The sequence below is a fragment of the Ovis canadensis genome, chromosome 3 (assembly GCF_042477335.2).
Source record: "Ovis canadensis isolate MfBH-ARS-UI-01 breed Bighorn chromosome 3, ARS-UI_OviCan_v2, whole genome shotgun sequence".
NCBI classification, from domain to species: domain Eukaryota; kingdom Metazoa; phylum Chordata; class Mammalia; order Artiodactyla; family Bovidae; genus Ovis; species Ovis canadensis.
In genome coordinates, this window is record NC_091247.1 from 5,385,217 (window position 1) to 5,411,677 (window position 26,461).

General features: G+C 50.4%; 1 protein-coding gene across 20 annotated transcripts in view; it reads right to left on the bottom strand.

Annotated features, from left to right (window-relative positions):
* The window catches only part of PRRC2B (proline rich coiled-coil 2B), an 85,742-nt gene extending 60,525 nt beyond the window's left edge, over positions 1–25,217 (bottom strand). For 15 of the 20 annotated variants that reach the window (XM_069582115.1, XM_069582112.1, XM_069582125.1 and 12 more), the window contains exon 1: positions 24,912–25,217. The gene's annotated coding sequence lies outside the window, so the exon portion shown is untranslated. The remainder of the gene's footprint in view (positions 1–24,911) is intronic. The other 5 variants (XM_069582113.1, XM_069582105.1, XM_069582124.1 and 2 more) reach the window with 3 other exon arrangements.
* Between the last annotated feature and the right edge of the window lie 1,244 nt (positions 25,218–26,461).

The window sequence follows — 26,461 nt, forward strand, 5'->3', positions numbered from 1 at the left end:
GAGGGTCAGAGTCTGAGTGGTTAACAGGAGCACAGGTTGGAGTAAGGCTCTTTAAAGCTGGAAGAGGACTAGGAGCAGAGGGGTGCAGGCCACCCGGAAAAGCTCACCAGGCCAGGAAAGCCCCCAGGAGAAACGCAGCCCTGCCGCTGCTTTGATTTCAGCCCAGCAGCATCACTGCAGACTTCTAACATCCAGAACCAGGAGAGAATGTGTCTGTTTTGTTTTCAGCCACTAGAGTTTTATGGTCATCAGTCACAGCAACAACAGAAAACTAATATATTCATTCATTCAACACGTCTTTACTAGGCAGGCACTGCCATGTGTCCAAGCCCTGAGCTGGGCCTGGGACATAACCTCCGCCCCACGTCCAGCCTACAGGTCTGCAGTCACACAGCTGATTAATAAGAAGCATGTTCCAGAATGTCTCACTTTAGCACTGTCGTGGGAAATGCTAAGTCTCAGCCACGTGTCTGCTGCCCCTGAACCTACAAACACTTCTAAACAAAGCCAGCGGTGCCCTCCTCCCAGCCACATGACCTGCAGGACTACAGGTGGAACACCACCATTTAAATCCAGGTACACTATTCCCTACTGAATCAAAACCCAAACCAACAAAGACAAGCGAAATAAAAATTATTCATCAGACATTCTGGGCAATCAAAAAAATCAAGACTCGAACTATCACATAATCCTGACAGTCCCACTTCTGGGAATTTATGCAAAGAATATGAAAATACTAATTTGAAAAGATGTATGCACCCCAGTGTTCATTACAGCATTATTTACAATAGCCAAAAGGATGAATGAATAAAGAAACTGTGATACATATACACAATGAAATACTACCCAGCCATTTAAAAAGACAAAACTTTGCCATTTGTGACAACAAGGATGAACCTTTAGGGTATAATGCTAAGTGAAATACGTCAGATGTAGAAAGACAAATATTGTATGATTTCAACTCACAGGTGGAATATAAAAATTAAACCATCAAGCAAAAAATAAATGAAACCAAAGCACACACGCAGATACAGAGAGCAGTGGTGAGCAGCAAGGGAGGGACAAGCAGAGGAAGAATGGGCAGAGGCTCATCTGCATGATGATGGATGGAAATGCAATTTTTGTGGTCAGCATGCTCTGGGACACAAGAAATAGAAACACAAAGTTGTACAGATAAAACACACAATGTTATAAACCAGTGTTACCTCGATAAAAAGTAAATCTTAAGAAGTATTCCTTAGTCCAAATTTCCACCAGTTCACTGATACAAACAGATCTCCCTGATTCTGCACTGCCTGGGCCCGGGGGTAGAGGTCAGAGTGCACACAGGTCAGAGCGGACACAGAGCGCTCAGTGGGTCTCCTGATGACACCACACCACTCAGAACTAACCAGTCCCCACACTCACCCCCAAGAAGCACTAGGGAACCAGAGCCTGACCGCACCCCCACTCTTGGCATCCTGGAAAAAAATAAGGAAAATATCTGAGCCAATGGGAGCTAAGAAGTGTTGATCGGTCAATAATTGTTGCTTGAATGGTCAATAATTGTTGCTTGAATTACGTCCTCTAAATAAACTCAACCCCTCAGCAAATGCTAACCGAGCACCTACTACGTTTAGGGAATGTGCTTTCTACTCCTTTTGACAAAAGCCCCTCAGTGAAGCCAAGGCAGGAACGCGCTGGACTAACACCTGCTCTGAACCCACAGGCATACTTTTTGGAAGGCCCCTTTCCCACTTTTTAACCAAGTTATGCACTTGAGTTTTCCCACACAGACTGAGGGACCACAGCCAGATTTCACAAATGCCAACAGGTTCTAAAATCAAACATACCCAATGTTAATAACCCATGGCCATGAAATTATGCGGTTTATTGTCAAAGCAGCGTCTCACCACACATCGGGACTGGATTCTGCATTGCTACAGAAATCTGGGGTGCTAACAGGCAATGCGACTGAGTCCCCATTGCTACGGAAACAGCCCCTGTGGGGGAGGGGGCCTGATACTCGTTCACCATAAGGCTCCACATAGAGTGCACAGATGGACGTCCTTCAGGCCCAACTCCCCCTCCAGCAGGGCGGGCCAGTTACACACAGCCAGCCTGCGGAAACTGCAAGAGGCCGCATGGGGCCCACAGAGCAACAACTACTGGTATTTACCCTTTACAAAGCAAGGTTACAGACACCAGCCTCAGGGCATGCAAGGGTTCTTTGCATGAAGACTTCACTGAACAAACACCAAATACAAATCAAATCATTCTGGTTTCCCCACCAGCACACACAGGTATCCATCTCCTCCAAGAAGGGGTCATGTGTAGGGCCCAGCTCTGCTGCACCTGCGTCTCTGGCTGCTCTGCCTACCCCTGGGTTTTCACAAGCATCAGGCCCAGAATACTGTTAGTATGGCTTTATCTAGCTTATGAATATCTGCTGAGTTTCTGGTCTGTCAATACACACGCAAAGATTACACAAGGGCTCGACTAGCCTGTCAGATGGCAGAGACAAACATGTGGGTGTGGCTCGCGAGGCTGGGAGGCCAGAGAACACGCTTCTGGTGGGTCAGGGGCATGTCCGTTCAGCCTGGCTCATTGGGGACGAACCAGTGGAGACTCCAGGTTCTGTGGGCGGCACAGAGCAAGCCGGGAGCCCAGCCAGGGCTCTCGCTCTGCACGCGCTCCCTTTTGTAGGCAGCAGAATTCTTTTCTGGGGTGTTGCTTCTTTTTTCTAAACAAGATCTAATTTGGGTCCTCGGTACTCCATCTACAGCAACTATAAGACAAGGGAGCCCTGTCCCGCCCTCCTGCTGGAAGCCCTCCCCACCACCCAGTCCCGCACCACCCCCCCAGGCCCTGCCTGGGTCCCTGGGCATTCTCACCTAGAAAGAAAGAAGGAAAAAAAGTACCCCAAATCCGTGTGAAGACAACTTTAGGGGAATGAAAAAAAGGACATCTTAAATCCGGGTCTGCCTATTCTGGCAACCTTCCTAAAAGTGCCGAGAGGAAAGGCTCTATAAGAACAAAGGAACCAGAAAGATTCACCAACAAAGGCAACTTAGTCCAGGCCCCGCCCCTCCAGACAGTAGTCCCAGCCGTTAGGTCACCAGAAGACGCTTGCTCTCATCCACCAGAGGGAGGACCTCCCAGCTTCCAGCTTATAAAAAGCCGTTTCCGAGTAATAGGATTCATTTCACTTCCACTTGGGTACTAGCCAACGGCAGACGCCCGCCCAGCTGGGGACTCCCCGGGGTAGCCCTCAGGGTGAGCTGGGCACCCGCTGACACTCACTGTCCTCCATGCTCAGAAGACACTACGGTCATCAGCCCGCTTTACAGAGAAAGACACTACATTATGGTCAGGACAGAGCAGTAAACCGCCCAGGGTCACAGGCCATTGAGTGCTGGGGCAGGCCTGGAGCCCGGGTGGGGACAGCTGGCTGCAGACTCTCTGCCCAGGGACCCTGACTCCAGGCTGCTGGGGCTCGGCCGGGGGGACAGCGAGCGCCCCGGCCCAGCCATGTGGCAACCCTGCCTCTAAGGGTGCCTCCCAGCGACTGCACAGATGACGAGGCTAGACAAGGTGCTTAAAAACAAAACATTTTCTACACGCTAACACTGCTGGCAAACAACAGCCAGCTTTACATCGGGGCAAACCCAGGCTTTCACAGGTGTCCCTACGTCTGGCAACATTTGAGCAAACCTCTGCTTTCCTGAGCAGTCCGCAATCCTGAGGACACCTGGAGCCAACACCACGTGGCTCTTTCCTCCAGTCACCGACTGACAAGGAAGGGCCCACTGCGTGCTCAGAGAGGAGGGGTCCCCGGGGAAGACCCACAAGCCACAAAAACAGTGTACTCAGCCTAGGTGCCACAGCCACCAGGCACAAGCAAAAGCCCCCAGCCTGGGGTGAAGAGAAAGGAAAGAAAGATCCCACTGCCACACAGAACACACCAAAAAGCATGAACCATTCCGGAATGGAAGCGGAGAGCGGGGCTGGATAAACAGGTCAGGAAATAAGCAGGTCTGGAAAGGACATGGTCACCAGACAGTATGCTTGTCCAGTCTCAGTCAGAACATAAAGAACCATCACCACACAATCCAGGATGAGATGAATACATAATCCCATCCTTCTCCAACATGTCAGCGTCTGTGAAAAAAGAACGTTAACACAGGGGTAGGTGCCAACCACCGAGTTCAAGTTCTCAGATGTGTGCTGCCCACTCTGTGGCTGCCAAGGGGTTACTCAGTGCTGGGCATGTGGAGGCAACAAAGACCCCAGCCCGCCCTCCAGAGCAGGCTCCACAGTGCCTTCCGTGGAGGGCCAGACTGAGCATCTCCAGCACACGCCAACCACCCTGCCCTGCGCTGCTGCGACCAGACAACAGGAAGCAGCAGAGCTGGCTTCCAGCAAAACTCCATTCACTGAAACAGGAAGGGGGCCAGAGTTGGGGGCTGCAGCCAGCGGACCCCTAGTCTAAAAGGAGAAGTAGATATGGAAATGGACTCAACAAAAAGGGGTTCACATATGCCCCAGGATGTGGTGGGGGGTGGAGAGTGGGGAGCCCCACCTGGGTTTGCAGGGGAGCGTCTGCTATCTCGTCCAGCGATCGCACCACCAACTCCACACCTCCAGCTTTCAGTGGCTCTCTTCAGGGCCCCAGTCAGAAAATCATGTTGGCCTGCCAGAAGCAGGGGACCCGCCCTAACATCTCTCCAGGCCCCAACAGGCAGGAGCTGGCCCACCTGCAAAGATGGAGCTCAGGCCCAATCATTCCACCTGCAGGAGCCCCAGGCAGGTGAGATTTCTGCAGGACAGGCGTGAGGTATGACTGCAGAACACAGCACACACCTCCACAGGCAAGGACAGGCAGAAGGGAAGCAAAGGCCCGAGGGACACAAAGCGGGGGACGATGCGGGGGAGAAGCACACCCCCAGGAGACAGCAGGCTCAGGAAGCCACCGAGGTGAGACAGGAAGGCAGTAAGGGCGACGGCCGAGCTGCAGGGCCTAGAGCCCTTCCCCACCCCCACTTTTCCGGCACACTTTGGGGTCTGCAAGCCCCGCGCCCGCTTCCCTGAACCCCGTCCAGCCTTAACCACCCCCCACCAGAACCAAACCAGGTCACGGGCACCTGCTCAGACACCTTCAACCTCATCCTGATGCTCGCTGGAGGGTCAAATCCAGGACAAACAGGCGACCCCACACCCCTGCCACTCTCATCCCCACCCCACCCCTGCCGCTCTCCTCTCTCCAAACTCAGGTCGCATGTCACCTCCACACTGGCCGGTTTCCTGTGGATCTACTGAGATGAACACCCTGCTATGCACCTCAAAGGTCTGGCATCAGGAATAAATGAATGAAGAACACAACACACGCAACCCAGGGCTCTCCCGCAGGTTGGGCCCCAGGCTCAGCACCACCACTGGCCCTGCAACACTACTCAATTTTCCGACTCCTCTGCGGCCAGTGACGCCTCCAGCTTCCTGCCTACCTCCAGGCTCCAGGGACCTGACCCCTCTCTGCAGTCTCACAGCCTAAGGACCCTGACGGCAGAGAGCAGATCTGCAAACCAAGACCGAAAATTCACGGGGGTTCAGGATCTGCCTGTGGACACCTTTAATTAATTCTTAGGAGACAGAGATGTGCTTTAATGCTCAGAAACCCTGGAGATCAACACTCCACTGTGACCGCATTTTGAACAGCACTGAGCTGCCCAGGTTTCAAGGCAACCCACGTGAGGGCAGTAAGCAGGGGCATCCAAGGCAGCCACACGCTGGGGTGAGGACAGACTTGCGGTGGACAGCCCTGGTCCTGCTCATTCATTTACCCCCAACATGTCTTAGTAACAAGGAATAGATGCTTGATACAAAAAAACCGTGAAGCTTAAAACACAAAATGAAAAATGATCACTGTCACCCAGTTCCCAGTCAAACTGCTGGACCTCTCTACCAGCACAAGTCCCTGGGAGGCAGGGGCCACCGGGCTGCAATGCTAATTATCTGCCTCCTGCTACTCTTCCATTGCGGTTTTGTTTCCTACTTCAGGAGTTCAGCAATGGAAGTCAAAAACTACTATCTAAATTCTAAACAGATCTTCGTTTAAAAAAATTATGAAAGTGATTTTAAGGAAAGCTTAGAGAACACTGCAGACAAGCTGAGCTCAAGCGCTGGAGGCCGCCGTCCCAGCCAGCCGCGCCTGTCACTCTCCCGCCCCATGCAGCCACCAGCAACGGTGTTTACACCCAAAGCCCTTCCTGTAGGAACGACGTCACCCGCAGCAGCTGGAGTCTGGGCACTGGAAGCAAGCGAGAGGACTAACTGGCAGGAAGTGCTTTTCTTTAGCCCAGGAGACAGCATGCCTTCCAACCTTGCCAAACCCCAGGACCTCACAGTTCCACTGCTGAAAACAGAGGATGGGGGGGGGGTGCGGGGAGAGAGAGAGAGAGGGAGAGAGATCGGCTCTATCACCAGGGAGCAGCGACTGCTGCTGCACGGGCTCTGGGGGCAAGCCCTCCCCACGAGGACCAATTCCCTCCAGCAGGCAGCAGCTCTCTCCACACAGACTGAGAGGATGGAAGGAGCCTGTGAGCCCAAACCCCGCTGTGGGGACAGAAGATCTACTTGGAAGACTGTTGCAGAGACTAGAGATAGTGGTCCCAAGGTGCGATGGAGACCTCCGTGGCAGAGCAGGAATCCACCAACAGGCCTGGTCACTCCCTTACCCCCACCCACCCTGCACCTTCAGGGTCCCTCCCTTCTCAAGAGAACAGAGAGCTCTGTAAGGACACGGTGCCAAATGACCAGACCTCCCAACCCACCCTTTCTTCAGGGACTTGCAAACCTCTGCAGCCACAACTGCAAAGGCAGCTCTAGATGTCCTGATGCTATGAGACAACCACCACTGATCACGTGGAAAAAAGCAGCTGAGTGGGGTCATCAACAGACACACACATTCGTACATAAACGTGACTGCACACCTATCTACATGTGCACACACATCCCAGAAATGACCCTTCATTCAATTTCACTTGATTCACAGAAACTCTTTAAAAAGCAGGGGTGTTCTGGCTAAACGCAGCATAAAGACCACAGGCATTTATGGTTCATCTTTCCAAAACCCTCTAAAAAACGACAACAAAGAGAACCCAAAAGACAGGGACAACTTTAGCAAAGAACAGACATGAGTAGTAACAAACAGGAGATTAAAGGATCCTAGAAACTGAGGACTCCAGAGAGCTCAGGAAGTCCTAGGAGCACTGGGCACCCTGTAAGACTGCAGGGCTGGGGCGGGGGTGGGAGGAGGGGAGAGGATGTTAGAGCTGGGAGCACTTGCACAAAGGCTGTATGTACAACAGCCAGCCTCCCACGTCAGCTCCCTGTTCCCCTCCTCTCTGGATAAATTAAGAGAAGTCTAGACTTGAGAACACCAGGTCAAAGAGGGTGGTGGGAGTGAGGAAAGGAGCTAAAAACAGAAGCTAAGTGAAAACCTGAGGCCCAGCCCTGAGGGCCTGAAACTCCCTCTGCAGTTGGCCTCACAGGAAAGAGGGAGACAAACAAGACTGCCTCCCTTGAGGTCTCCACACTCCTGGCAAAGAAGGGGGTCTTCTCAAAAAAAGGCAGGCTCTTGGGGACTCAAGAATAAAAGGATGGCTTCTCACTCTCCCACCCCACCCCCAAGAGCTCCTTCTGACCCACCCACCAGGTTTTCCAATCAGCTGTGCTCATCTGAGACCGAAACTGAAAGACAAACCAAACAAAAGAGCCTGAAGGAAACAGACAGTCCCGGGATCCAAAGTTGTTGTTTTTTTTTAATTAATGTCCTGAGGAAATTAAGAGAAGATGCTGTGTGCACACATCAGGATTTTTTTCCTCTTAAGGGGCAATCAGAAAACAGGAAAAAGCCCGAGGAAGAATTAAAGACATGACAGCCAAAACCCCATAATGTCAGGTTAATCATGAGAAAAGTACCAGAGAAATCACAACTAGGAGCATTCTACAAAATCTCTCTTCGAAACTCTCAAGGTCACTGGCGACAAGGAAAACCTGGTAATTGCCAACCGAAGAGAAGCTAAACGTGACAACTAACGTTGTATCCCAGAACAGAAAAAGGACAATAGGCAAAAATCAAGGAAATATGAATGAAGCAGCCTCAATGTATAAACACTGGTTAAGTCGCCAGGACAAATGGACCATAATAATGGAAGATCTTTTTAAGAGAAACTGGGAGCAGAATACACAGCATCTCCAACTTTTCTATAAATCCAAACTATTCTCACAAATTTTAACTTTCACATCAGTAGAAGAAATGCAAGACAAAGGATCTCTCAGAAAAATTAACAAGGGGGATAAATGAATACTAGTCTCTACTCCTACCCCAAATTAGATTAATCCAAGGGTCCAAATTTAACTAAGATTTCCAGAACCACAAGAAGAGGGAAATTATCAAATAAAAGTTACCTGAGAAATTCCCAGAGCGGAAGTATACAAGACTGCAAGGACCTGCCAAGTGCTCAGAGAAATGGGGGTAAAAAGAACACAGGGTACAACGGGAAATCTCAGCACATTAGGGATAAAGACAAGAACCCCAAAGCTGCCAAAAGCCAACCATCACCCGCAAAAAAGGTCCCAGGGAGGAACAAAGGGATGGCAGTGAGTCCTCATGAGCCAGTGACTTGACTCTCCTGAGCATCATTAACCCTCCTATCCAGCTGACTGAGCCAAGTGTGGGGATGGAAGGACGTTTTCAACTCGTGACACAAGGCCACAAAACATTTACGTTCTTAGAAAGTTGCAGGGAAAGATGCTCTCGTGAACAAGAGGCAAATAAATGCAGTAGCCATTCCTGCCAGGAAGTCAGTTCTCCCTTCTTCCTTTCTAGAGGAAGTGACCTAGTCCTCCCCCAGGCAGACAAGAGGCCTGAGAGGCTGGCCCATACCCAGCTGGGCGAGGGGCACGCCTGGTCTAAGGGAAAAACTCAAGCCTCCTTACCAGTGACCCACCTGGTTCATTAGGGACACCCCACACAGGACCAACACCCAGAGCCTGCCCACCTCTGGAGTTCTTATTTGAGCCAATAAATGTCCTTATCGTTTAAGACAGCTTAAGGCAGTTGCTGTTACTCGATGCTCAGCTCCCCAACCAATGATACACACGGGATGCAAGACACAAGGGGTCCAGCACAGAGGGCAAGACCCAGAGGGACCACCACCCAAGGCCCAGGGTGGCAGCTGCACTGCAGCAAGAGGGGACCGGCCCTGACGAGAGCAGGGCAGGGGTCCCCAGGGCAGACAGAACTGACACACCTTCTAAGGCACCTGGGCAACTACAAGACAGTACGTGTTGCATTTTATTGGAGCATTTGTAATCAAATGCTCCAGAATATAGGAAGTTTAAAGTACACTTCAATTTCTAAATCTTTCCTAATTTGGTAGTGCTGTCTGTATCCTATTTAAAGAATTTTGTCTTCTCCAAGATCATAAAGCTAACTCTCCTGTTTTATTCTAGAAGCTGTTTTCTCTTTCATGTTTAGCTCTGTAATCTACCTAAAACTGATCCTGGATAGGATTTGGGGTAGAAAAATTCTCCCCCCACCCCACCCCCATACAGAGAATCCAACTTTCCCAGTACTTCTTATTTAATATTATGTTTTTTAAAAAATGTTGGCCACACCCATGGCATGTGGAACCTTAGTTCCCCAACCAGATACTGAACCCATGACCCCACGCTAGAAGGCTGAGGAAAGCCCCCTCCCGGTGCTTCTGAAAAGGCCGCCCTTCCCATTTGCTATGTGGCACCTTTGTCACAAACTAAGTGGCTATTCACGCGCAGCCTGTGTCAAGGGCAGCTCTGTCCTATCCAGCTATTTGCCTATCCTTCCGCCAACACTGCGATGCCTCACTCACTGTAGTTCTTACCAAGTCCTCACATCTAGTACCATGCTCTTCAGTACATCAGCTGTGTTCTTCGAGGATGCTTTGATTATCCTCGGCCTTTGATTTTCTTATCAATTTCAGAAATCGGTCACGGAATCCTGAGAGCAGTGTGGGGAGAGCTGACACAGCCTGACGACAAGCGCTGCAGTGTGGAGGACACTGCTCCTGCCCCGCGGCGGGCATGGCAGCAGCTAGCATCTCTGAAAACAGGCAGCTGTCCACCCAAGCCGAGCGAGGGTCTCCCCTGTGACCTGGCAGTTCCACTCTTAGGTATGAATCCAAGAGAACACATACTCACACGCATGAAAGATGTGTCAGAGTGTTCATGGCAGCCAGTACTATTCGGAATAGCTCAAAATGGAAACAAGCTAAAAAATCTATCACTAGAATCAACAAATACTATATTCACATGAAAGTGAAAGTGAAGTTGCTCAGTCGCGTCCAGCTCTTTGCGATCTCATGGACTGTAGCCTACCAGGCTCCTCCATGGGATTTTCCAGGCCAGAGTACTGGAGCGGGTTGCCATTTCCTTCTCCAAGGGATCTTCCTGAGCCAGGGATCGAACCCAGGTCTCCCGCATTACAGGCAGACACTTTACTGTCTGAGCCACCAGGGAAGCCACTATATTCACATAACAGAATACTATTTAACAATGAGAAGGAACAGACAGATGGTAACTCGGCTTACTGTGGTGATCTTTTGAAACGTGGAAAAATACTGAATCACTATGCTGTGTACCAAGAACCAATATAGTGCTGCGGGTCAATTAAACAAAGTACCAGTAATTAAGTAACTAAGTAACTATAACTCACTCACAGAAAAAGAGAGCAGATATGTGCCTACCGGAGGGGAGTGGAGAGGGAAAGGATGAAGGTGGTCAAAAGGTACAAATTTCCAGTCACAAGATAAGTAAGTCCCAGGGATGCAATGTATAACACGTAAACATAATTAACACTACTGTATGCTATATACGAAAATCTGTCAGTAAATCCTAGGAGTTCTCATCCGGAGGAAAAAACGTTTTTTCTATTTCTTTAATTTTGTTATCTGTATGAGATGACGTTCGCTAAACTTACTGTGGATAATCATTTCACAGTGTATGAAAGTGAAGTCACTATCCGGTACACCTTGTCAATTATATCTCAATAAAACTGGAAAAAAGATAAATGAGAAGGAATAAACTCACACACAACTACACGGGTGAAACTCACAAATACATGTAACAACACTGCTGAAAGAAGCCAGACACAAAAGCAGAATGAAAAGAGTCATTTTTACATGGGTAGGAAGTACACTCCACAAAGAAAATATAACTGTCATGAATCTATATTTATAGAATAATTTAAAAATGAAAAAAAATCACTATAAGTAGAGAACATTGGAAAACACAGAAATCTCTAAACCTTGGTCTTAAGTAAGATTTGATCTAAAGCCCACTCAAAACAGAAACTCATGAATCATGTGAAAAGGTACATCAGCAAACATGTTCAAAAAGTTACTCTCTGTGTGACTTTAAGGAAAGCCCCAAATCCTGAAAGAGCAAAAATCTCTGACCACGGTGCAATGAAACAAGATGTAACGAAAGGAGAAGTAACAATAATGCTATCCGTTGGAAAACCTAAAACTCCCTCTTAAAAAACTTTTGACTCAAAGGGGAATTCAAAATCATAGTTGCAGGATACCTAGAAAATAGCATAGATGTAGAAAGAACACCATACGTGAAACAAAGACAAATTTGTACTCAGAGGAAACTTAATCTAAAAACTTAAAATTCCTAACAGAAAAGAATGAAATTAAGCATCTGATAAGAAGTCAGAAAAAAGACACAACTGAATGCGAAGGCAAGCAGAAACAATTAACAAAGAAAACAGCCAAAAGTAACTTAATGAGCATATTTGAATAAAGCTGAAATTTAAAACAGGAGTTCTTTAGAACAAAAAATAAAATAGCCACTTAGAGAAAAGTACTTATACCCTCAATTACAAGCAAGACACCAAAGCTCAGGGAAGTTAAATGACTGGCCCAAGGTCACTAGCTTCAGGTTAAGGCACAGCAAATCCTGAACTTGAACCCAGTCAAGTCTGACATCCAGGAGTGCTGGGCACTGGAGAAACACCTGCTACTGTGATTACAGGGTCCACACTGACCACCAAGGGGCCCAGGCCCAAAATAAAAGGCCCACAGTTCTCCCAGACTCTGTCCGTACCCCTGGGGCCATGGTGACTGTGCAGGAGAGTCTGGCCCAGGGTGGAGTGGGGTCTGAGCAGGAAAGCATCAGGTAAAGAACCCCACTCTTAATTTAGGGTCCAACGGGCACATGGTGTGCGCCGGCTACAGGCTCCTCACCCACTGGGGTCTGCCTTGTGTCTCCCCAAGCACAGCACTTGCTCAGTGGTTCCGGTGACCATCGTCATCATTGCTGATCTACTTAAAATTCTTACAGCTCCTTCTTTCACGGGCAGTGGGGTCAGTCCCTGTTCACCTAGCTCAGCGGCACACTGGCTTGAGCTGAGTCCTGAGAGAGGACTCGGATAGAAATTCATTTGCAATCTGCAGACAGCTACTGGCCTATTTCACCTTTTCAACATGCAGTTCACTTAGCAAGTAGAAAAAAATTTTTAAATAAAAAACTTAAGGCAATTTCAACATACAGCCAGGGATGGACAGCTGGACGGATGTGCCACATAAAGGTCTCCCTGCCCAGGGTCAAAACTTAGCAAGGACCTGGCAAATAAAAGAAACACAGGACATATAAGTTCTATTTCCGTTTCTCCTTCCTTTTCTGCCTCCAAATAATGGCGAATTATCAAGTGAGAAGCACTCTGCAAATGCCATCGCAATCTATATTGTAAAATCTGATTTAGCAGAGAACAGAAGTTGGAGATGGCATTTGTATTGGATTGTTCCTTTTAACCAGCTCAACAGAGCAATTTCTGAGGACCAGTGATATATAAACAGACATGACTGAATTGATTAGATTCCTGTGACCCCCATCAGGGCCCCAGAACCAGGAGGTGAGGCACTTGGGGTGAGTCTGAGCAAAACTCAAGAGTCTGGAAGATGCTCTACCAGGAAAGAGCCAGTAAGGCACCAATCCGCACCAACCCAGGGGTCTGGCCCATAGGTACATGACTTCATTTAAATTTATATGGGTTACCTCTGTAATTAGTTATCTCTATTAACTAACAGGTATTTCTAATACACATTCAGTGTAACAAATTCAAATGGTCCTAAAATAGGCAAAACAAGTCAATCCAACTCAAAAGGTAACAATGTGAACTTGGTGGATGCTGTGTAAAGCTATCAGCAGTTTTTTTTGTGGTCTTGGACTTTATAGATGAGGGTTGTTACTGTATCATGCAGAAACTTGCTTTCTTTTATTATTGCTTGCTTGCTTTTTATTATACATGTGGTCTTTTTTTTTTTTTTTCAAAAAAATGCATACCACCCTGAGACTCTTTTTAATGTCTGCCTAGTATTTCACTGCACATTTGTGCCACATTTGTTTACCCATGCTCTCCAGACATGTAACTTATTTCCAACCTCGTCCTGTGACAAATAATGCTACAGCTAACGTCCTGCTACATATAACTTTACACGTGGGCCAATACTCCTGTACTGTCTGACATTTCTACGAAGCCTATTTTTAGTCTGTGCCCAAAGAACCGCAGGGCAGACAGGGAGGTGAGGAAGGAGAGAACTGGGACGCCATCCAGAGAAACCAGCAGGGCTCAGACCCCAGACCTCTATAATCAGGTTTATCACATGGGAGGCCCTCCGGCAGCTCATGCCCACGGGGATGTGGCACACAGCACCCTTAGAACAGACCCTGCCCTCCTCAGGCAGCCCTCCTCCACCCACCAGCCTCCCCAGCTTCAGGCTGCACGCGGCCCCAGAGGAGGCTTGTTAGCATACAAAGCATTCCACCTGGAGGGCAACACCTCCCTCTAATCCGAGCGGGGAATTACTCCACCAGGCTGGCAGAATAGTAATTACAGCTGTGCAGAGGATCCTGCCAACAACGCTGGGGTGGCCGTCCTCACTGTGGCCCCCGAAGATGAGGGAGTGGAGGCTGAGAGGTGAAGGACCAGGCCAAAGTCGCATCACGCCCTCTCGCACTCTGTCATGCCCATGCAGAGCTAAGCTGCGTGCAGCAGGGTGTGTGTGCTGTGACAGAGATGGTCCATCAATAACCAAGCACCCCAAGCCACTCCTCTTTGAAGAAAATAAAATCCTAATATACTGAAGGCAGGGCTTCCCTGGTGGCTCAGATGGTAAAGAATCTGCCTGCAATGCAGGAGACCGTCAGGAAGATCCCCTGGGGAAGGGAATGGCAACCCACTCCAGCATTCTTGCCCTGAGAATACCACGGACAGAGGAGCCTGGTGGGTTACAGTCCACGGGGTTGCAGAAGAGTCAGACACGACTGAGTGACTAACACACACATACTGAAGGCAGGGGCTAAAAGGGCCAGGTTGGTTTCAACGCCCTCCAACAAAGTCCAAAGGACTATAGCCCGGGAACCCGTATGCCATTTATTCTCCAAGCCTCAGACTCCAGAGGAAACCCAGGACAATGACAGTCCAGGGCCACCAATCAGGCAAGACCAGGTCTGAAAAGAAAGAACCCCAAAAAGGAGGGCCAAGTGTTGCCCAGGGGCTTTCAGAAGGATGCCAATCTGTCTTTTCAGCACTGGAGAAGAGGAGCCATGCGCCCGCATGCACACAGGCTGACTTTCAGTTCAGTCGTGTCTGACTCTGCGACCCCATGAATTGCAGCAAGCCAGGCCTCCCTGTCCATCACCAACTCCCGGAGTTCACTCAGACTCACGTCCATCGAGTCTGTGATGCCATCCAGCCATCTCATCCTCTGTCATCCCCTTTTCCTCCTGCCCCCAATCCCTCCCAGCGGGTTATTAATGAGAACTGGCTATCACAGGACCAGCCCCCTCCAGACAGAGCTCTGCTCTTGCAGCCCCCGTTGCCCAACTATCACAGACTGTGCTGCCCCTTCCCAACAAGGCCACGTCACAGAGCACACGCCCACCTTGCCCCCGCTCCCCGGACTCCCCACGCCAACACCTTGTCACTCGCCTGACGCTCTGTGGAGAGCAGCGCCTGGCGAACGCTATGCTCTGCGGCTGCCAGACACGACCGACACGGCACGAGGACTCACCCGAGCAGAGAGAGCGACCATGGCCCTTTCTGGGCAGGAAAGGACCAAAGTGACGGCGCTGGGGGGCCACATAGAGCATGTCTTAAGTATATACACTTAAAGATAGGTTCCTATCTCCTGTTTCCCGGTGGTCACGTCAGGGTAACAGCTCACAGGTGACTAAAACATTCCCATTACTAGAAAACGAAATTATTTAAGACAGCACTCATCTCTCGATCTGAAAGAGAGAGCAACTGCAAGGAATGACCTGTTTCCTACCCTGTGTACTTTCTGGAGTGTCTGGGGTTTGTGGAACGGGCCTGGCCTGTCATTCCATTGCATTCTTCAGTGTTTAGATAAACTGAGCTGTGAGAACCCCTGCTGGCTCAGTCAGCAAGGAACCTGCCTGCAACGCAGGAGACCCGGGATCGACCCCTGCGTGGGAAAGATCCCCCAGAGAAGGAAATGGCACCCCACTCCAGCATTCTTGTGGGGATAATCCCATGGACAGAGGAGCCTGGCGGGCTACAGTCCATGGGGTCACAAGGGTCGGACAGGACTGAGCGACTGAACCACCACCAAACCTGGCGGTACGGAATCGACACGGCGTCCTGCTTCTGAGCTGACCAGCTGCCATCAGCACAGCAACCCTGGGAGGCAGGTTCCATCCCCTCTGGGCAGACTGAGAAACAGGGGCTCACATATGGAAACAGGGGTGAAGGAGGTCTGTTTAAGGTCCAGAAGGTCTGTCTGCCTGACGCCATCAACTTCAACAAACCTTGTCTTTATTCTTTTCAAGACATTTACCTAAAACTCTCCAAGAAAGAACAAACTCAGTGAAGGGCAGCAGGCAGTGACCAGACGCTCCTGTTGGGCGTGTTTACCTTGGAGAGAGTGGACAGTAAGGAGAGCGCCAATGCCCCAGGGAGGCCCTTGGTTACACTGTCTGAGCTCCTGCCGGTGAGCGGGGGTGCTGTGAGGCTTGGGTTTAAATCTTTAGCACAGGGCTGAGTACACAATTAGAAACCTCAACCTCCAGCGAACTAAAGAGCCCCAAGTGTATAAGCCTGCCTGCTCCAAACCCCCAGGCCCTCAGCTAGTGCTGGATCCAGGAGCCATTAATAGCTACTGTTTACTGAGCGCCTGCCCACCTGTGCCAGGCACCTTAGAAACACTTCAGCATAGGACCCATTGAATCCTCCCCCAGTGCTAGGAGGCAGGTGTCACTGTGACATTTTGCAGACAAAGAGAATGGAGACTCCAGAAGATTAAATCATCTTAATCACCCAGCTCACAAGTGGAAGAACCTGGATATGAAGACAGCTGACCAAAGCCAAGGGCTACTCTCCCTCAGGAGAAGGAATTTAAGGGATTCTATCCAGGTTCCAACTAACAATAACAAGCGCAAGGGCTGGCACTCTATTCCCCACGGCACCCTGCCCTGGGCACTCGTCTCCCGGAGCACCTGGCCTGATGAAATCCCACCCAGGCATTTCCAGGGGCTTCGTTTCCGTAGTCACTTCGCCCACTAGGTGTGAGCTCCCAGAACAGACAGGCGGGGAAAGTGGGGGCCAGAGACAAGTGGGTGAGTGAAGAACTGGGAGCAAGAGGGCAGCGGCCCCCAGATAACCGCTCCCACACAGCAGCCGCACCACTAGCAGCAAGACCACCGAGGGCTGTGATGCAAGCCTCAGAAACCCCCGGAAGGGCTTCTGTGAGAGCTCCCCCGCGGGGGCGGTCCCTGAATGCACAGAGGCTAGAGGAAAACAACTGTGCCAAGCCCCATGACTTTAACTGAAAAGGAAAATCAAAGGAAACCTGGCTGCCTGTGCCTCTCCGCACACCACCCCCACCAGCCCCCATCGGCCTCATCTGAGCAGATGCCCAGGCACCTGCACTGGAGTCCTCGGGAATGCCACCTCTGCTGTGCCTGTCAATGCCAATCAAACGCTGAGATCCTACACCAGACCACAGGAAGCCTTCAACAGTCGCTGCTTTTAATTTGGGAAATGTGTGCGCCCAAAATGACCTCAAATGATGATTCATTTAGAAAAGCCCCCAGTTCAGAAACACCCACTCTCGTATACTATTTTATGTAAATTGGCACAAATTTTTTTAAAAAAGAGTTTAACGGAACTCTTACCGAAACGCTACTCAACGGGAAGACCCCACACTACAGAAACATACTCTCAAGTGCTATCACATACAAATTATATGTTTATGAAGACAAATTCGACTGAATTTCACCAAAATTGTATTATTATCCAAAAATTAGAAATAGCCCAATGTCCACCGATAGGAAACAGGGTAAAATCATGTGAATCCACAGATCATTCTTTGTAGTTGCTAAAATAAATGATGTAATCAGTCTACACAAGTGTCATGGAGCACACCAAGACATTAAGTGAGGGGCAGCCTGCTGTAGGTATACACACACACACACACACACACACGGGGAATGGATACACACATACGACATTAAGTGAGAGGGACAACCTGCTGTAGGTCTACATACACACGCACGCACACACACACACACACACACACACACAGGGAATGGATAATGTGCATAACTTTTCTTCCCTGCTTTCAAACAACGGTCTCCTTTCAGAAAGACTGGGGAAGAACCCTTATATTTTTCAATACAGATTTAATTTTCCTAAGTATTTTCTAAAACAAATCAACTGGGACTATCTGGGCCAAGGTTAAGATTAAGATCTATTTTTGTTTTCTTCTTCCATACACGTTCATATTTTTTAAAAAAAACCTTACAAATATTATTTTAAAAACATTAACAGTATGATAGATCTGTATATATTAGTCTGGGGGAAAAAAGCTCATGGTTAAGTTTGAAAATGAAGAAAAGAACAGCATGAGCCCACCTTTGCTCTTTAGTATGAGAAGGATAAACACACCGAACCATAAATGACGCCTATTGCCTTAGAAGCTGAAGAGAAGAGCATTCATTTTTCTACACACACTTGCTTTTTTTTTTTTCCCCAGTAAGTATATTTTTGCAATTAATTTTATATCAGAAAGAATTCCACTTTATGCTTCAGGGCAGTGTTCCACTCTCCCCAACTATTTCTGAACACTCAGCCCATTCAGACCCATGGACAGGTTGGTCCTCCCAGACCAGCCTGTGTGTTCTGCACGCCCTGGAACAGAGCAGTTCTTTAAGCTCTGAACTGGATGTAAACAACACCTGCCAAAAAAAGCTCTAAAGAAACAAAGGAACCGTGGAGAGAGTGCTGGAGGTGACCTCCTTTTTCCAGTTGGTGCGGCAGTGAGATTCACCCCCCCAATTCCACACAGAGATGAGCTCGAAGCACGTTGGGAAAATCAACTCAAGGCCTGGAGCTGAAGTCCTACCCCACCCCCCCAGCATTCTCACCACATCCACACTGAAGGGCCTCGTGCTCTGGAAAGCAAGCTGACTCACTAGCTTTCTACTGCAGCCCAGGCATTTCAACTTAGAAACACATTTTTAATACTCCAGGGCTCCCTGTTTTCAAGAAGAGCTTACTTCAAGTCAGCTACGTTCTCTAGAAGGCGTTCTCTAGAAGGCCTTCCCTGACCGCCTGAACCCGGGCCGAGCTGGGCTCAACTTCTCACCCGACATGTACGGATGGAGGGCCATCTGTGTGAGACGCAGAGCATCAGGAGGCGGGAAGTGAAGAATCTGCTTCACGTGACACGCATTCCACTGGGGCGTAAGAGCGAGTCAAAAAAATACAACAAAAATGTTGGGCAGTTCCCAGGCAGTCCAGTGGTTAGGACTTTGCGCTACCACTGCAGGGGGCCCAGGATGGATCCCTAGTGGGGAAACTAAGATCCTGCATGCAGGGCAGCACAGAAACAAACAAACAAACAACAAAAATAAAAAAACCCCAAGTATTTCTAAGTTGTAGGCCATCTACAGACAAAGGGATAAACAAAAGGCGGTCGCTGAGGGCATAACATAGACTGCTGCTGCTTAGTCGCTTCAGTCTCGTCCGGCTCTGTGTGAGCCCACCAGGCTCCTCTGTCCGTGGGATTCTCCAGGCCCTCCTCCAGGGGATCTTCCCAACCCAGGGATCAAACCCAGGTCTCTTGCATTGCAGGCAGATGCTTTTACAGCTGAGCCACCAGGGAAGCCTGTAAGAGACTACTGTTCAGCCTTAAAAAGGAATGGAATTCAGACACATGCCACAACAACACAGACAGATGAGCCCTGAAAAACCACGCTAAGTAAAAGAAGCCATTCACCAAAGGACAAATATTGGACAATTCCACTTATCTGAGGGACCCAGGCCAATCAAATTCATAGAGACAAACAGTAAACTGGAAGTTGCCAGGGCCTGAGGCAGGGGGAATGGCTGGTGGGGGTCGGGGGGCATGTTAATCAGTGCAGAGTTCCAATGTGCGGGGACGATCAAGTTCTAGAGACAAACAGTGGTTGCACAACACTGGGCATGTACTTAATCCTACTAGGCTGTACACTTAAAAATGGTTACAATGGTAAATCTTATGTCATTTCTATTCCACAATAATTTTTTAACAAAACAACAATGAAAAAAACCAACCCTGTATTTAAAGTTGTGAAAAGAAAGCAAGAGGAAAAAAGCAAATAGAGAAGCAGCACGGGCTAGGAAGAATCACGGAGGGTGATGATGGAGATGGGCTGAGCGGCTTGGAAGGCCTCTCTAAGGAAGTGCTATCTCCCCCCACTGGACATGAGCTCCTGAGGAACATGAGTGGAGCATCCACATCTAAGTCCCAGGACAGTAAGTGTCTAAATCGAGACCTTTGTCCACATCCAAGCCAGGAAACAGAGTAAGACCCCAACTCCACTCATCAAAGGGCTTCGCCAGGACTGAGACACCCAGAACTCAGTGGTCTAAGAAGGAAGCCACCTTGTGACCGAGGCTGGACATAGAGGTAGCCATGGCTGCAGGAGACACTGTTGCTGAGCCAAAGCAGGAGCCTGCACACCCTCCAACTGGGAATTCCACCAACAGGAAACAGCAACGTGGACCCAAGGCTTGGTAAACAAGGATGCTCCCTAAAGTCTTGTTTGTAAGAACACAAAGTGGGTAACAACAATCTAATAATGGAGGATTAAGTAAATCATGACATATCCATGTAACAGCAACTATTATTATTATTAAAAAATCATGTTTTCAACAACGTGGGGAAATATACTATAACATTAAGAGGATCTATAATCCCTGAATAGTGTATATAGTAGTATTTTCTAATTTTGAAAAAAACATATAATCAAAGGAAGGAAATCCACGAGTCTTAATGCAGTTGCCTCTGGATGGTGAGGTTAGAGGTGATTTGTGTTTTTATTTTTGTCTTTATTCCTTTCAGTATTTTGCAGTCCCCCTACCCCTCAGGGGAAAGGTTGTTTTTTGGGGAAAAGTACTTAAAGGGCCTTGCACCATGCCTGGCCAAAGTCCGGCAGTGACTTCTAAAAGCAACACATACTGTCTCTGCATTACCACAAGGAGGAAAAGGCTGGCAGCTTTCTTGAAAGGAGGAAGGATACAGAGCAGAGCTACAAAACCAGCTGCAGAGGTGAGAGTGGAAGGAAGTCACCTGGGAGAATGTGAAGGACTGCCAGCAACTCAAGATAGACCACGCTCTGCCCACAGACACCTCTCCACCTGCACAGCTTCACAAGCCAACAGCCTCACAGGAGCAACCCAGCCCTGAGCTCAGGCCGCACAGAAAACCACCACCAAAAAAGAGCAAGCACAGCTCAGAACAAGCCCAACCAAGACTTTTGGCTCAACTCAGGAAGGCAGGCCTCCCTCCCAGAGCAGATTCCCACGTGCCACCCAGAGAGGCACAGCGACAGCACTACAGCAAAGCCCAGGTCCCCCTGTTCCCAGGGGAGACGCCAGTCCAAATGGCACCTCGCTCACCCAAAAGCCTGTCTAAACAATTCTATTCCATCAGGAAGCTCACCCTCTCCCACCTCTCTCTCATCTCCAGCACCACAGGCCATGCCTTTTCTTTTTTTGCTTTACTTTATTTTTTGGTTGTGCCCCAAGGCACGTGGGATCTTACTTCCTTGACCAGGAATCAAACCTGCACCCCCTCTGTTGGAAGCACAGAGTCTTCTAGTGGTCTTAACCACTAGACCACCAAAGACGTCCTTACTTTTCTTTTTTAAATTGAAGTACAGTTGATTTACAACATGTTTAAGGTGTACAGCAAAATGATCTAGTTACATATATTTTTCTTTTCAGATTATTTTCCCTTATACACTATTACAAGATACTCAATATAGTCCTGTGATATACCTCGTTGCCTCTTTTTCACTGAATTTTATAGTTGATTTACAATTCCTGAGTTTCAGGAAAATGACTCAGTTATATGTACATATATTTTCCAAATTATGCCTTTATTTCTTTGTTAAAAGGACAAATCCAAGGTTTAAGTCTGTACAAGCCCCAGGAAAAAAAATCTTAAGAAAGAAATCAAGCTATGATTGGAAAAGAAGCCAGTCTAGTTTGCCCTGACTAAAATATGAAATTCAGGACACAAACCCCAACACCTCTCTGTTAGAAATTTTCTTTTTCACAGGGAAATGCACTGCTTTAAAATCTAGTGTAGATAGGCCCTATTTAACACCTGCCCACCCATAGCAAGATACACACCTTTGACAAAAGAGAAGCCTCATTATCAAATTTAGAAATAAATGTACTGGCCCACCTGCCCTATTCTGGTTTGAAATAGAAACAAATACAGAAATGAGCAATCTTAAAGCGGTAGAACAATGAGACATACAACCAGCATACAGCCATTAGCAACATGAGTCAGTACTTTGTGCAATAAAAAAAAAAAAAACTTGGAAGCACAATAAAACAATCCTTCAGAAAAAAAAAAAAAACAACCCTGATTTTTAAAAGGGAGTAGGGAATGGGCCAACCAAAAGGCTTAACAAAAATCCCTGGGCCAGGCTCCAGGCAACTAGACCGGGCAGGAACTAGTTCTGACTTGCCATTCCTGAAATTCCTCTCTCCCAAGGTTTTCTGGCTCTTCCTTCCCCAGACTCTCTTTTTACCCATTTGGGCTTGAAGGAGACTGGAGAGGACCCAGAATGTTTAAGCAGAGACAAGCACCTACAATTGGCTGAAACAAGCCCCTCCACCGTGCAGGTAGCATTAGGGAGCCAGTCAGAGCTGAAATTCACAGGTAAATAAAAAGGTTGTGGAAGGGGCAGTGAATTCATCACATCACCACCCAGCTAACCTCCACAGTGCTGGGCCAGACTGAAATCAGACGGAAAGGATGGGCCAAGAGGCAGGAAGTAGGGAAAATTGAAAGGATGACTTGACCCACTAGAACGTCTCAGTCACACAGCCAGGAGGCCAGAAGGTTCCAAGGAGGTTTAAAAAAAAAACCACACACAGAGAACAAAACAAAACCAAGGTGGTTGTGGGAATGCCAGAATGAACTGAAACAAATTCCCCACTGACTGCAGAACCACCTTACGTTCAAGCAGAGTCTCCAGGGCCCTTTACAAACAAGCTATAGGTTTGGTCCAGAGGTAACTTAGGTCTCAGTCCTCACCCGTGGCCAAGACTGGGGTCAGTCTCCCCAAACTAGCCTCAGTCCTTCCTATGGTCTCCCACAAACAGCACAAACCTCAGACTTGGCTGAGTAGCCTCTCTCTTTTGGCTTTTCTGGTGCTACAAGGCAAAATAAAAACATCAGCTACGGACAGAATTTGGGGTGGTTCCATCCACCAAAATGACAGGAGCAAAAGATCACGAATTAAAAAGACACCAGAAAACCAGATAACCAACAAAAACATACATACATACATTTTCATCACCCTCCCATGGATGGAAGTGCTTTGCTGCAAATAATATGTGAGGCTCCCAAGAGCCCCAACAGATACCCAAGGCAAGGTGTAATTATTCCCATTCTACAGATGCAGGAGCTGAGGCTGAGACTTGCGTAAGCTAACCCAATGAGGACCAGAATCCAGGCTCCAAGGGACACATGTGTCCAAGCAAATGTTTATTTGCCATTCCCGAGGGAAAGCAGTTACCCTCAAGAGGCAAGACTCCCTGGGCCTCTGCTTGTTGTCCTCAGCCTCCAGCATCTCATGTTTTCTGCTGTGCCTTAAATCCAGTTGCGGGAACAGCCTCAGAAAGGGCAGGCACCCCGATCCCAGGGGATAAACCCACTGCCACACAGCCCAGATCGATGGAGTTCCTGAGTGCTCCAAAGCCTGCTCTTCTCCAGCCTGGTCTCCCCACTGAGCCCCAGTGCTGAAGGAGCAAGAGCCCAGTGATGTTCCGTGCCCTGCAATCCTTCTCCCTGGCCGTGCCTCAGCCCAGCACCTGTGGCATCTGCCTGACTGCTCAGCATGAAGGGTGGCACCACCAGTGGCTCAGCTTCCATCCTAGGACTTGATGGCAGGTGTACAAACAGCCACAGGAGAAACCACCATTAAGCACCAACTATGTGCCAGGCCTTAAGAGGGAGAGGATGCAAGGTCCCTACCTGTGTCAACGAAGGCTCTGGGAATCTGAGCTATTTGACAGAAGCAGGGCTTGCACCTCAAAGTCAGGGCCTCCCCAGGCCCACTTAACACCCCAGCACTGCGCAAACAGGGCTAGATGGCTGCAAGTGGATTCCCAGAAACCATGCTGAGACTTCAAATGGACGGTTACAGGAACCCAACTGGATGATGTACAAAGCCACTTAAAATGCACACAAAACCTTACAGAAAAACAACAATCTCAGGGACAAGTGAACAATCCTGTGAACCAAAGCCTTCTAAAGGTTTCTCTCGGGCAGCCATGTAGCAAATGACACACTCCGGAGAGCTCTCAGCCCCCCACCACCCCCCCTTCCTTCAAGCGACCATTCGGCTGAAAAACACCTCCTCGGCTCGCCTCAAGGTGGGCTTGGACCTCCCACGGTATTTCGAAAGAGGGAGAAAACGGTTTAAAAAAAAAAAAACCGCCTTCCAATTTTACGAAGGCAAATCCACTCTTCAGAGGCCCGCGATTTCAACAGTGCTGGGTTTTACTTGGGCGGGGGGTGGGGCGGGGAGGAAGAGAGGGAAAAAAAAAAACCATCTGGCAGGCCCTGAGCGGGGAGAGATCCAGTTTATTATTGAACATTTTCAGCAACAGAGCATTAAGTGTTTTGAAAATAATGCTCTCGTTCCCGCACTCAAAGCGCGGCCGTCTGGGCGACTGTGAGCCCCCGGCCCCTCGCACCCAGGCCGGCAACCCTGATCACCAACTTCGGGGACACCCGGCGAGGGGCGAGGGACTCCGCCCCCCCGGCCCCGAGGGTCGGCCCCGGGCCCCGGCCCTGCATCCCGCGGCCGCTCTCAGGAGGAAGCAAGATGGGGGGCCGGGCGGCAGGAAACCGGCCCAGACTCCTCGGGCCGCCGAGACACCCGCGGCCGCCGGAATCTGGGCCGGAAAGGCGACTCCCCGGGCTCTCCGCAGCCTCGGCCGCCCCGCGGCCCCTCCCTCGGAGGCCCCCCAGCCCCGGGGGCGCCCCGACCCCGCCGCGCGCCCGAGCCTAGGCCGCTCGTCGCCGCCACAACAATGGGGAGAGGGCCGCCCGCCGCACCCCCCGCCCCACGGTCGCCCCCAGCCCGGCCCCGCGGGCCGACGGCGGCGGCGCGGGGCGGGCCGAGCCCCCGCGATCGCGGACAAAGGTCGGCCCGGCCCGAGCGCCGCTGTCAGTCAGCAGCCACCGAGAGACAAAAGCCGGCTCGCGCCGCGCCGCCTCCATCTTTTAGCGCCGCGCCCGCCGCCGCCGCCCCGGCCCCGCGCCGCCCCCCGCAGCCCGGCGCCCCGGGCCCACCTGGTCTAGTTCCGCGGGCGCGACTGGGCCTGGCGATGGCGATCGGGCGGCGGTCAGGCGGCGGGATGGCGGCGGATTGCGAGGCGGCGGCGCGGCTGCTCGCTCGCTCGCTCCCTCCCTCCCGGGCTCGCTCGTCGCTCGCTCGCTCGCTCGCTGGAGCCTCGGAGCCTGTGTCTCGCCGCTCGCCTCCCTCCAGCTCTCGGCTCCCCGCCCCCCCGCCTGCCGCCGCCCCCGCCTCCGCCCGCCTCCTCCTCACGCCGCCACCGCCGCCGCCGCCTCAGCCCGCAGCCGCGCCTCGGCCCGCGCAGCGCCCCCTGCCGCGCCTCCGGGGACCGGCGGTCGCCTCCCGCCTCCGGGCCCGAAGAGGGGGGGCTGGGGTCCCGGGAGAGGGGGGTCGAGCTCGCGCGAGGGACCCAGGGGAGGGCCTGCAGGGCCTAGGAGACGAAGCCGGGGGTAGGGGGCCTGGGAGAGGGGGAATCTGGGACGGGGGCCCCCTGAAGAGGCCGGGGGAGCCAGGGGGGAGGGGTGCCCGAGGGGCGGGGCTGAGGGAAAGGGAAGGAGGCCCTGAGGCGGGGCTGGGTCGGGAGGCGGGCCGAGCGGGCCGGAAGAGGGGGTGCTGGGCTGGAGGGGGCCAGGGGCGGGCGAGGCCCTGGCGCAGGGCGGCTTGGGAAGCGGGGGGGAAGTCGGGGGGCGCGCGGGGGGCGGGGAGAGCCCGGATCCCCGCCCCCCGCCCCCCCTTCCTGCAGAACTGCGGCGCCCGCCGCCAGACGGGGAGCCCGGTGCTGTTACAACACGTCATTTCACAGAAGCCCGGAAAGGGAGCCGCAGGCATCATGCATTGTTAATTCAAAAGCAAGATTGTCGCCCAGTCTAGATACTTTATTACATTTTCGTAAGAAGGACAATAATAAACTCAGCCTCTTGAGTGTGTGTGTGTGAAGGCCAAACAAAAGGTCAGGGAGAAGGCACGCTGCTCCGGAGACCTCTGCGGTCTGAGGGCTCAGGGGGCATTCTCGCCTTTTATTCTGGATACTTGGGCACTTAGGAAAGCAAGCGATTTGAAAGAGCAAAGACAAAGAAATGTATCTGGAGCCGGGAATCCAAATCGTCTCTGGCACTTGTCCATACACACCGTCAGCACCGACGGGGAGCGGCCAGCCGCGGGGGAGTGATTGGTTTCCTTTCATCCCAGCTGTTGAGCGGATATTGATTGTTCCAATTCACAGGTGAGACACGGAGACTCTGAGAGGTGAAGGAACTTGCCCAAGGCCACACAGCCAGACTTGGGAGGAAAGTTAACCCGCTTCAACTTAACTCGGATCAGGGTGAAGTTTATGCTTAGCACTGAGCACCGCAGTGCCTGACACATAGTAGGCGCTCAGTGAATATTGGTTGGTTTGTAGAATGGCGATGAATGAGTGTCCGGCCCTTGACTGTCTTGGCTGGAAGGTAAGGGACTCTGGAACTCTTAAAGAATCAGGAGGTTATCTCTTTTATTATCTGGAGAGAGAGGACCAAAAAAAAAAAAAAAAGATGAAAAGTTTGGAGGG